This window comes from Triticum dicoccoides, chromosome 5A (genome assembly GCF_002162155.2).
Source record: "Triticum dicoccoides isolate Atlit2015 ecotype Zavitan chromosome 5A, WEW_v2.0, whole genome shotgun sequence".
In the NCBI taxonomy this organism is placed as follows: domain Eukaryota; kingdom Viridiplantae; phylum Streptophyta; class Magnoliopsida; order Poales; family Poaceae; genus Triticum; species Triticum dicoccoides.
The window spans coordinates 352042321-352055262 of record NC_041388.1 but is presented as its reverse complement, the minus strand read 5'-3'; positions in this window follow the sequence as shown (position 1 = coordinate 352055262).

Below are 12942 nucleotides of genomic sequence, written 5' to 3'. Positions count from 1 at the left end.
GCACAGCCGCATCCGCCCATATAAGGGGATAAGGATCCACCTTTTTGCCCACGCCTTCTTCCTCCTCTGCCTATCCATCTCCTGCGCACCGGAGCTCCAGCGCCCAAGTCCGCAATTCCCACCTCAACCTTCTCCAGCCATGTCCGGAGCAGGAGGCAAGTGGATTGTCTCCTCCGTTACGGAGGGCCATGTCAAAAAGCTAAGGAAGGCCGGATACTTGTGCCATGACATTGCGCACCGGCTTCCCGAAAAGGGGCAGCTTCTCCCCACCCCAAGGCCCCATGAGGGGGTTGTATTCCTCCCCCATTTCCTCCACGGACTAGGTTTTCTCTCCACCCATTTGTCCGAGGGCTCATGTTCTACTATGGCCTAGATTTCCACGATCTGGCCCCGAACTTTGTCCTCAACATCTCGGCATTTATCGTCGTGTGTGAGGCTTTCCTCCGCATCCTCCCCAATTTTGGCCTTTGGCTCAAGACTTTCAACGTCAAGCGGAAGGTGGTGCGCGGCAGCCAGGCAGAGTGTGGAGGCGCCATGGCGGGCAAGATGGCCAACGTCCTTTGGCTCGAGGGCTCTTTTGTGGAGACCCTGAAGGGGTGGCAATCGGGGTGGTTTTACATCACCGAGCCGCGCGACCCTGAATGGGTCACAACCCCCGAGTTCCGATCCGGACCCCCTACGCAACTCACGTCCTGGAAAGAGACGGGCCTTTCGTGGGGCAACGAGGAAGAGGTGACCGGACTGCAAACGTGCATCCAATCCCTGGTGAACAAGCGGCTCAAGCTTGTCAATATAGTCCAGGTCATGCTCGTCCGCCGGATCCTCCCGTGTCAACAATGGGCTTTCACTCTGTGGGAGTTCGATCCGATGCATCACCAAACCTTGAGCAGGCTCTTCGACACAATGTACGAAGATGCCTGGAAGGTGCTATTCAAGGGCGCCGAAGCTCCCGCATCCGCATCCGAGGACCGCGGTTTTAGCACGCAGCGTTCAGCTAGTGCGGTGAGTTATCTTTACCTTTTGAAGGAAATTTGTTTCTCATAGTTTGACTCTATGCGGGATCTAACCTCCCTTACCTTTCACAGGAGTGGCATGCGAAGTCCGGACAGGTCAACTGTCGGGCCCCTTTTCCTGAAGACCCAGCAGATGCTCGTTTATCGAAGCTGCTGGCTCCGGCACCTTACGTGGTGCCGGAGAAGAAGGCCAAGAAGAAGGCCACGGGGACTCGAAAGAGTTCCCGACGCCAGGAGGTGTCGGATTCTTCATCCGATGAATCCGAGATGCGCTCCTCCCGTGAAAACGAGGAGGAGGAAGAAGAAACCTCTCCCCCTCCAGCGGGGGGAGGAAAGAAGAGGAAGGCCGCCCAACAGGGGAGGCCGAAGGGTCCAAGAAGGGGAAGACCCTTCCTCCGAACTACTCCTCCGACGCCAACGAGGGCGAAGAGGAGTGGCTGCAAAGGGCCAGGTGCCCGGGGGATCGTAAGTATTCGGATACTAGAGTAACTCATAGCATTCCCTTGCTGCACAGCTGTTCCTTATGTCGAATGTAATTATGCAGTCCGCCCAAGGCCGGGCTCGACGAGTCGTCGAGCGGCTCCCTGGATTCATCGGACATGAACTCAGTTCCGCCCGCTGCATCCCCCCGCACTGCGGACGACGCCGAAGTGGTGTCGCGGCCAGCTCCGGGTCAAGAGGAGGTGGTCCTGGAGGAGCCACGAGGCGACCTTCCGGACTCCGGGAGTAAAGGGGACAAGACCCCCCAGGGCTCCAAGTCCGGCTTTGAGCCGGACACCGCGCCGGAATCTTCAACGGTTCCGGACTGCGGTAGGCGAACTCCTTCTAAGAGGAGCAAGCCTTCTGAGCCAGCGGCCTCCATCCAACCGGAGGTGCCGGACAATCTGCTGGAGGTGCTTAACGGCGCCTCCATCGACGAGGAGCACCGTACTATTATGAGTACGGTGATGCAGAAGGTTCAGTCCGCCAAGAGCGGACTGATTGAAGCTTGTGCCAGCCTTCTAACAGGCTTCGAGGTAAGTAAGAATATTTAAAAATATTACCGCATAGACAGTAGCCCCTGATGCTCTGTTTGGCGTTCGGAAAGAAAAGCCGAATAGAGGATCAAATAAATTTCGCAGGAGTCTAACAAAAAAGAGTCAATATGCGTATGCAGGCTTTGCTGCTTGCGACCGCCGCACTAACTGCGGAGGTAGGCACCCTGAAGCAGGGTCTTGAGCGGTTCGAGCAAGAGCTCGGCCTGGCCAAGCAGCAGCTCGAGGAGAAAGAAGGTAAGAGAGACCTTATGAAAACATATGAAAAGATGCAATTGCATAAAATGACAGGATTATGCCACAACTGAGGTGGTGACCCTCAAGCAGGAGCTGTCCCAGGCCGAGAAGAGAGCGGCTTCAGAGCGCACCGAGCGAGAGAAATTTGAGGTGCAGGCTGGCGAGGCGCAGCAAGAGCTTCAGGCTCTCATGAAGAAACATGAAAGTTTGGAGCTTGACTCTAAGACGCGAGCGTCTGAGCTTGCCGCGTCCATCGAGACTGCCAAGTCTGCCAAGGCCGAAGCCCAAAAGGCCCTCCAAGAATTGGATGCGGTGAAAAAGATAGCAGCGGGTAAGGCATTCTTTATGCAAAGCAAACATACAAAAGTAAGCTACTTGTTACTTACCCGAATCCGGAGCTCTCCAGGGGCGTTTGCAGATCTTCCCCGTAGCGTATCCGATGCCGCTGCATTCTATCGAGCCGAAGAAGGTAGCTCGACGGAGAAAGTGTTCTGGTCTCAGCATGCTGAGGCCGGACACCCTGTGCCCTTGAGCGACCAGCTAAAGCAGCTGGTCGAGCTCCACAAGGCGGCCGAACAGGCCATGAAGGGCTTCATAGCTCGGCTGTGGCCTGGAGAGGCCCTGCCTGGGAGCTACTTCGAACTGGTGCGGCGGCTGGTGGAGGCATGTCCAAGGCTCGAGGTCATCAAGTGCTCCGTCTGCATCGAAGCAGCCCGGAGGGCCCTTGCCCGCGCTAAGGTGCACTGGGGCAAGTTGTACGGCGAGAAGCTTGTGAAGGATGGGCATCCGCCGGGGAAGGAGCATCGTAAACCCGAGAACTATTATAAGGATGTTCTGAAGGGTGCTCGCCTTATGGTGGATGTATGTACCAAGTATGTAATTTTTGAATGAACTCGCTCGTATTATCCTATGCGCTGAAAACTTGTTCATTTGCGCTCAGAAATGCTTGTTTAATTTAAAATATTACTTTCTGTGCGGCCGTTTATCGAAAATTGAGAGATGGCCAGTCGTCGGCTTCTGCCCCCATGCCACTAGTGCTGGGGTGTTCGGGATAAACCTGAGCACTCTTTTTCCCATGTTTGGGTCCTTCGAGGGAGGCACTCAGTACAACGAACAAGGCAATCGGACTATAATGCTTGAACACTCTCACTTAGCCATAGAACTCTATAATTTTAAATTTCGGCGAAGCCCCTAGTATTCGGAAGACCGAGTTCGGGGCGCTATCCACGCCTTGGCCGGACAGAATCCGGTTCCTCGCTCTAAGTGGCATAAGTCTTTAAGGACCCGAAAAACCTCTCGAAAAGCGACCGGTCTCTCGCCTAATCATGACAGTCAGTTTTAGCTTTCTCTACTGAGGTGCTCAGCCCAGCTCAACTGGGCACAATCGCAGTAGTTCTCCTAGTGCTACCTTAGCCGATATAGCGGAATGTAAGGCACTAAAACATAGGAGCCGGGCAAACCCAACTATTGACCCAAATCATGATTCGGAGCCGATGCATATAATGCTATAAGTTCGGGGTGCCGCACTTGTGAAAGTGTTCGGACTTTTCACACCATATTAAGGGGTACTGGAGCCCCTGGCGTATTTTCCGTACCACAGTGTACGAGTGTGTAACGCCCCGAGACCGATGTGCCAGGTGTCGTCCAGTTATTCGTTGTTGTTTGCCTTGTCATTGCTTGCGTGTCATGCATTGCATATCATGTCATCATGTGCATTTCATTTGCATACATGTTCGTCTCATGCATCCGAGCCTTTTCCCCGTTGTCCGTTTTGCATTCCGGCGCTCCGTTCTCCTTCGGTGGTCATTTCTACCTTTCTTTCATGTGTGGGGGTTAAACATTTCCGGATTGGACCGAGATTTGCCAAGCGTCCTTGGTTTACTACCAGTAGACCGCCTGTCAAGTTTCGTACCATTTGGACTTCGTTTGATACTCCAACGGTTAACCGAGGGACCGAAAAGGCCTCGTGTGTGTTGCAGCCCAACACCCCTCCAATTTGGCCCAAAAACCCACCAAAACCTTCTCCATCATCTAGAGCGTTCGATCGTGATCGTGTGGCCGCAAACCGCACCTCATTTGGACTCTCCTAGCTCCCTCTACCTATATATATGTGTTCCACCCCGAAATTCACGGTTCTTCTCCCCCCCTAAACCCTAGATCTATCTTCCCCGTCGCCGCCGGACGAAAACCCGCAGCCCAGACATGTCCGCCGCCGCCTGCATCCAATCGGGCACCGCCACCTGTCTCGCGGGCGAGGCCCACTTCGCCGCACCCGCCGCGGACCGCCCGGGCCCGAGCAGGTTCCCCGAGCCCGGTCGCCGTCTCCACGCGCCGCCCCGCTCCTCCCTCATTCGCGCCGCCACCTTCCTGTGAGCCGGACGCCGCGCCTCCGCTCGACGCCGCTTGCCTCGCCGGCCACGAGCTCCGGCCACCGCGAGCCGGCCCGCCTCCGTTCGTCTTCCGCCGCCCAACCGCGCCACGGCCGCCGCCTTCCTCCGCCGCCCCGCACCGGGATCCGGCCGGATCCGGTGAGATCCGGCCCGGATCCGCCATCTCCGGCAAGGTCCACTCCTCTTCCGGCCATCTGCAGCGAGATCCGCCGCCGCCTCGGTTCGCGCGCTGCGAAACCCTAGATCTGGAGGTGGAATTTCTACTAAGTCCCCGAGTTTCCCATGTTTCATATGCACATGTTCATCGTGTCGTAACTTTGCATCCGTAGTCCGATTCATGCATATAGCACATCAAAATGTTCGTCTCAGAGAGTACATCATTTCATTCCATTGCATCATTTTCATTTGAGTTCATCTTGATGCCCGAAATACTGTTGGAAGAGTGCTACTTGAGATAATTGTCAGATCTGCTGCTCCAATTAGATATTTGTCATTTTTGCCATGATTATTGCGTGCATGTTATGCCATGAGCTCTACATATGTTTTGTTAAGGGTTTTGCCATCTTTCAAGAGGTGCAACCCATGTATTTTTGTGATGTGTGTGGTGACTAGCACAAGCTTGCCAAGTGAGGCACTTGGTAATGCTGATTTTAGGGACTTAGCATTTCCACTAAGTCCTTGATCTGTTTATCTCATATGGCCATATGTTCATGTTGTTTCCTAGTGATCCGTCCCTCTTTTGAGGATGATTAGTAAGGATGTTTTGTTAATCTTGTAGTGCGCTATCCATCCATGTCTTTGTTTGCAATTATGGAGCACCCTATCTTGAGTCAATCGAGCTCTACTTTTGCTATTTCGTGAATCTGGGCAGATTGTCTACTTGTTAGCGATTTTGCCGATGATGTTGTAGTTGATCCGTGCTTGCCATGGTATTGTTCTTGCCATGTCTAGCTTTTATTTTGTGTATTCTTGATGGGTGTATCCTTAGATTGTCATGCCTTGCTCTGTAGTGAGTGCATCGAGCTCGTAAACATGCCTACTTGATATCTGATTTGCATGCTCCCGTTTTTCACCAAGTCTGAGAACTGATTATGTTTTGCCATGTTGACATGCTTGCAAATGTATTTTCTGATCCCTTTTGGCTCAAGGTCACTAAGGGACTTTTGTTAATCTCTTTAAGTAGCTCCATGCAATGCTTTACTTTGCCATGTTCAGGTCCTGTAGCATGTAGTTTTCATGCTCCAAAGAGTGCTATCTGATCTGAAATTCCAAACAAGTGTTAATTTCATTGTCTGAAATCTGTTTACCAAATGCATTTTCTCCATGCTTGTTTGAACCTGTTAATGGATGATTTGGCTGTAGCTCAGTGCTAGACTTTTGTTAAGCATCATGAATGCATCCCTGCCATGTATTTTGATGCCATGTTTGGGTGTTGTAGCTTGTTCATCTCATTGCATTTAGATGGCTACTTGCTGTAAATCGTAGAACGTGGTCATATTTGAATTGCTTGCCATTTCCAAACCGTAACTCCGATTCCGGCGTTCTTTATATCGTTTTCAAGCGATTTCATCTCACCTTTCCAGTGGCACACTTGGATTTCCAAGTTGAGGACAGGTTCAATCATTCCTTGTCAAATCATGCATATGCATCGCATACCGCATCTCGCATATCATACCATGTTCATGTGTGGTTTGTTTACTATGTTGTATGCTTCTTTTCCGGTGTTTGCTCCTTCGGGTTGGATCCGGTAACGTCGTGTTGTGAGGGCCTGTTCATCTACGTCCGTTTGTCTTCTTCATGGACTCGTTCTTCTTCCTTGCGGGATCTCAAGCAAGATGACCATACCCTCGAAATCACTTCTATCTTTGCTTGCTAGATGCTCGCTCTTTTGCTATGCCTATGCTGCGATACCTACCACTTGCTTATCATGCCACCCATATTGTTGAACCAAGCCCCTAACCCACCTTGTCCTAGCAAACCGTTGATTGGCTATGTTACCGCTTTGCTCAGCCCCTCTTATAGCGTTGTTAGTTGCAGGTGAAGATTGAAGTTTGTTCCTTGTTGGAACATGGAGATGATGTTCCTTGTTGGAACATGTTTACTTGTTGGGATATCACAATATATCTTATTTAATTAATGCATCTATATACTTGGTAAAGGGTGGAAGGCTCGGCCTTTTGCCTGGTGTTTTGTTCCACTCTTGCCGCCCTAGTTTCCGTCATATCGGTGTTATTTTCCCGGATTTTTGCGTTCCTTACGCGGTTGGGCTATTATGGGAACCCCTTGACAGTTCGCCTTGAGTAAAACTCCTCCAGCAATGCCCAACATTGGTTTTACCATTTGCCACCTAGCCTTTTCTTTCCCTTGGGTTCTGCAGACTCAAGGGTCATCATTATTTTACCCCCCCCGGGCCAGTGCTCCTCTGAGTGTTGGTCCAACCTGTCAGCTGCCGGTGACCACCAGGGGCAAATCTGGGTTGGCCTACCCGTACCTAGGACAATCTGAGTGTGCCCTGAGAAAGAGATATGTGCAGCTCCTATCAGGATTTGTTGGCACATTCGGGTGGTGTTGCTGGCTTAGTTTTACCCTGTCAAAATGTCTTGTAGAACCGGGATACCGAGTCTGATCGGAATGTCTCGGGAGGAGGTCTATTCCTTCGTTGACTGTGAGAGCTTGTGATGGGCTAAGTTGGGACACCCCTGCAGGGATTTGAACTTTCGAAAGCCATGCCCGCGGTTATGGGCAGATGGGAATTTGTTAACGTCCGGTTGTAGAAAACCTGAAGTTGACCTTAATTAAAATGCATCAACCGCGTGTGTTACCATGATGGTCTCTTTCCGGCGGAGTCCGGGAAGTGAACACGGTGTTGGAGTAATGCTTGTCGTAGGTTGTTTTAGGATCACTTCTTGATCATACTTTTATCGACCGTGCGTTGCCTTCTCTTCTCGCTCTCATTTGCGTATGTTAGCCACCATATATGCTAGTCGCTTGCTGCAGCTCCACCTCATACTTCTACCTTACCCATAAGCTTAAATAGTCTTGATCGCGAGGGTGCGAGATTGCTGAGTCCCCGTGACTCATAGATACTTCCAAAACCAGCTTGCAGGTGCCGATGAGTCCGTACAGATGACGCAACCTAGCTCAGGAGGAGCTCGATGAGGATCTTGTCCTTTGTGTTGTTTCGTTCTAGTTGATCAGTAGCGGAGCCCAGTTGGGGTCGATTGGGGACCTTGTCGCATTTGGGGTTCTTCTTTTATTTTGGTTCCGTAGTCGGACCTTGTTTGTATCTGGATGATGTAATGCTTTATTCATGTATTGTGTGAAGTGGCGATTGTAAGCCAACTATGTATCTCTCTCCCTTATGTATTACATGGGTTGTGTGAAGATTACCTCACTTGCGACATTGCTTTCAATGCGGTTATGCCTCTAAGTCGTGCTTCGACACGTGGGAGATAGCTGCATCAAGGGCGTTACAGGGTGCAACATGTCATTAGTGAACATATGTATGTAAAAAAGAGAGTAATGCAAAAGATAGACAAAAAGCTATGCATTGTTTAAAAGAAGGCTGCTATCCAAGCAGAACGATACAAATAGTGCGATAAGCAAAAGAAATTGGACTATTTAACATGTCCTGTCGAGGGGCAGGCCGTGGAATTATATTTAAAACAGGTATACTGCTCGTAATAGAGACCACCTGGGAGTTCCATAATGCAGCATGGCTTGTCTGCTTCCCTGGTTCTTGTATCGTTTGTGCGGCAGTTGAATTGCCGAACAGGTCATCCGAAGTATGGAGTCCTGAAAGTAAGCGAAAATAAAGAAAGAATTTGGCAGCCCCTAGTATTGGTTAAGCCATGTTCTGGGTGTGCTGTGATGGTGCCCCTTCCCCTGCGCCCATGGTACTTTGAGAGCGTAGTTATGTACGCGAAGCACTGGTTTTGCTATTTTGCGAGGGCTGGGGTTGGGGCCGCATTGCTACGCCTGCTCAGAATGTGCCAGGCGGTCCTGTTGTCCTTCAGCACTGCTTTCCACCCACAGACCGGAGGTCAGACAAAACGAGTGAATCAGATACTCAAAGACATGCTCTGAGCCTGTGTCTTAGCATATGGGGCTAGGTGGGAAGATTGCCTCCCTTTCGTCGAGTTCTCCTACAACAACAGTTATCAGTCAAGCCTCCAGAGGGCACCATTTGAGGTGTTGTATGGACGCAAGTGTCGCACACCCCTCAATTGGTCAGAGACCGGAGAAGGACTAGTCTTTGGGTCCGATATCCTCCGTGAAGCAGAAGAGCAAGTCCAGCTTGTCAGAGAGCGTTTGAAAACGGCCAAGTCAAGGCAGAAGAGCTACGTTGACTCACATCGGAGAGACATGACCTTCCGAGTTGGAGACCATGTCTATCTCCGGGTCACAGATCTCAAGAGAACCCATCGTTTCCATGTCAAAGGAAAGCTCGCCCCAAGATACGTCGGCCCCTTCAAGATCACTGACCGACGAGGAGAAGTGGCTTACCAGTTGGAACTGCCACCTGAACTATCCGATGTGCACAATGTATTCCACGTGTCACAACTCCGGAAGTGTCTCCAAGTCCCAGACAAGCCTAATCTTTACAAGGACGTCGATCACCAAGCCATTGACCTTCAGCCTGATTTGACTTACCGTTAGAGGGCCATCTGCATTTTGGATGAGGCTGAGCGACACACTCGAAGCCGCACCATCAAGTACTTCAAGGTCCAGTGGAGCAACCACACTGAAGCAGAAGCAACCTGGGAACATGAAGACTACCATAGATCCGGGTTTCCGTATCTCTTTAAAGCCTTGTGTAGGAATCTCGGGGACGAGATTCTTGTAAGGGGGGTAGGTCTGTCACACCCTGCATTTTGTAACACTTCATTTGCATTAATAAAGCATGAAAATTTGGACCAACAAAAACTTTTGCATTATTTGGCTTTTTATTTTGAAGTTGGTTTTCTCTTTGTGATTTTCAAGTGCCCTACAAAGTCAACAACTTCGCCCTCTATCCTTCATCTCCTTGCCCCAAACTTCTTCCCAATGATCATGCCATGTGTATAGTGCAATATAGTATTTTCTTACAAAAATAATTTGGCCAAAAAGTATTTTCTAAAATTAGATTCCAAAAACCCTTGAATTGAGATTTGCACTGCAAGTACTTAATTAAGGGCAGCAAAAATATTTCCAAAAATATGTTTGACTCCTATTAGATATAGGATACCCAGAAACCACAAAAAGATAATTTTAAAAGTTATCTTCCTATTTTATTTAAAAGCTTTTTCTTAAGGCCAGAAATGGTCTTTGATAGGGGAAAATTATTTTATTGTTTCAAAAATATTTGTCAAAAATCAGGAAAACTCAGTGGGCATATATTTCCCATATATAAGAGTTTCAACATATGGTCATGATCAAAATATTGGACAAAACCTCCCAAAACCATTTCTACCCATTTCAAGGATTTGAAATATTTCTACAGGAAATATTTTCATAAAAATCCAAGAAAAATTCAGCAAGTCACAAATGCATATTGTGATCACGTTGCAAAGCCTCATGTCAATTAAGGTCATTTTGGTCAACCAAAATGCCCCAAAACCCTCTCTGACCAGAATCAAATTTGAACAAGTTTGTACTACCAACTATCTCTCCTTGATCTCAACTTTTGTGAGCATGTTCATATGACCAAATGAGGCCACTACACCAAGTAGTGCATCAAGGAGAAGTGTTATGCTCAACTAGATCTGCACAAGTCTATTTCTTCTCATTTCTAGGGTTTACCAAAGTTGCATTGGGTAACTTCTCTAAATGAGCTCATACTCCTTGAACCTTGATGTTTTGTCATTACAAAGGCCCCTGCCAGATGGCACATCAAGAGGATTAGTGGAACTACCCCAAGCACTAATCAAACACCTTCTACCACTTTTCAATAATCACCATTTTGACCACTAAAACTATTCTCCTTGAGCTCCACTTTTTACCACAGCCCCTCCTAGACCTCTTCTACCTCCAGTAACAATGGCAGATCCACAGCTCCATTATTGGATGGGTAAAACCCCACTTTCTCTCTCTAGACAGCCCATTTGCACCCTTCTTCTTCTTCTCTCCTCACCCTAGTGGCCATCCAGAGCATCCAATGCCTCTCCCTACTTCTTTACTCCACCCTTGAGCTACTGGACACGGTTGTCTGCGCCCACAAGGCATAGAAAATGCCATGCCGGCCATATGGGCGCTCTAGAGCGTGCTACAGTACGCTCTCGTACTGTAGCCGCCCTCTGCCCGACGCCTCCGGCCACCTCGGGCCTCCCCAGCGCGCCCGACGATGCGCCTCGACGTCTGCGTCACGCCACGGCACTGTCCCCCTCCTCTCTCCTCCTCCCTGCGCCTCCGCGCTAGCAAACAGAGGCCGCCCGAGCGCGCCAATGGTGCGGCTCACACGTGCGCGCCTCTGGCCCCCTGCTCCCTCCCTCTCTTCTTTCCCTCGCTCTGGACCGAACCCATGAGCACCCCAGACATGTCCACGCGCGCCCCTGTGACCCACAGCAACGACAACAACCTCGCCGGCGCATGGGTCTACGGTGAGCCGTGGCTCGCCTACTTAAACGCCTCCCCGAGCCTCCCAATCACCACCACTCGCCCCCACCTACTCCAAAAAGGCCCCCTGTGCCCTCCACTCTCCTCCAGGAGCACCCGAGCTCGAGATCAAGCTCAAGCTCCGCCGCCTCGGGTCATCGTCGATCTCGGGGTACGGGCTCCCTCCGCCCCTCCTCTCTCTCGATCTGGACCCTCCACACCTCCTTGATCATTTCCCTTCTCTTTCCCCTCTCTCTTGCAGTCGGAAACGGCCGGAGCCATCAACGCCCGACGCTCCTCCGCCGCGAACCTCGTCGCCGGCGAACCACTGCTCCCCTCCGGCCAACTCCGGCACCACCCGAACGGCGACACGACAAGGAGTCCAGCGGTGCCATTAGCTCACCTCGCCGTGCCCGGAAACGTCGCCGGTGAGCTCGCCACCCTCTCTGGGCCGAGGTTGAAGACGACGGCCGTGGGGCCCGTCGGTCAGCCTCACACTCTGACGGGTGGGCCCCACCCGTCAGGTTTAGGGCCCGGTTTGTTGCGTCGGCTGAAGGCGTATTTTGCCTTTACGCCTTCGACGTGGCAGCCTCGCGTGGGCTGAAACCCATCTGGGCCTGCTGCACTGTGGTCCTTCTGGCCCAGTTGCACAGTGCTGCTTTTCCTTTTTATTTTTCTTTCACTTTTCCAAAAATTCCACAGGATAAAATATATGTCCAAATAATTTAATTCCAATTCCTAAATTCCCAAAATATTGCAACCTATTTAAAGGTGCAACTTTCATTCAAATCCAACAACCCTTTCTTCACTGTAAATATTTAAATGTGATTTTAAGCATTTAAATATGCCTTTGTAAATCCATTTCTCCTATTCTGCTACTCCAAAACCAAAACTAGGAATTTTCCCCTTCTTAGTTTTCAACCTAGTATTTAACAAAAATGAGTTGACATTTTTCTGAGCACTTTGGTTTTTCTGTTTTATTATGGCCTTATTTTTCTCGTTATTATTTTGCGACGATAGATTGCGTTGCTGACGAAGGAGTTGGACCAGAAGACTTTGAAGACCCAGAAGACTTTGTTGAGCCAGGAAAGCAGCCCTTTGACCATGTCTATGAAACCCTTTTTATGCATTTCATATAGCACTTTATTATTGTTGCATCGGAATCATGATGAGAGGGTAGCCACTTTGGTGGGTTGCCTTCATTTCCTCCTTATTGATACTTGCATTGTGCATGACCCTACCTCCTTATGAGGGTTATGCCGATGGGAATAGATAGGATGCTAAAGTAGTGCTACGCAAAAAGGGACGGGAATATGCATAGAGATGGAGATAACGTATGTTCAAAGGACTTTTCGAAAAGCCCATCGGGTGCCACTTATGCCCGAGGGAGATGATGAGTTGGGTAGCCACTTGATGACGAAGTGGTGTACCTGGGCAAGTGCGTGTTGTTTTCAAAAACGGATTGGTTTAAGTTGCGACCGTTATTCCAACCTTACATGCGCAACCACTCTACCCTTATATGGGAAAGGGCATTATTGATTACCTAGGCGGATACTAGCTTGGAGCCTACATTACTAGTGACGGGGGAGAGTTGGTGCTCTCTCTCGGGACGGGGTCGTGCCAGGTAGGGCGGCCATGACTGTTTTCACAGGGCACCGGATACACCGTTGTGTCCCCTCTCGAATGTTATGATCT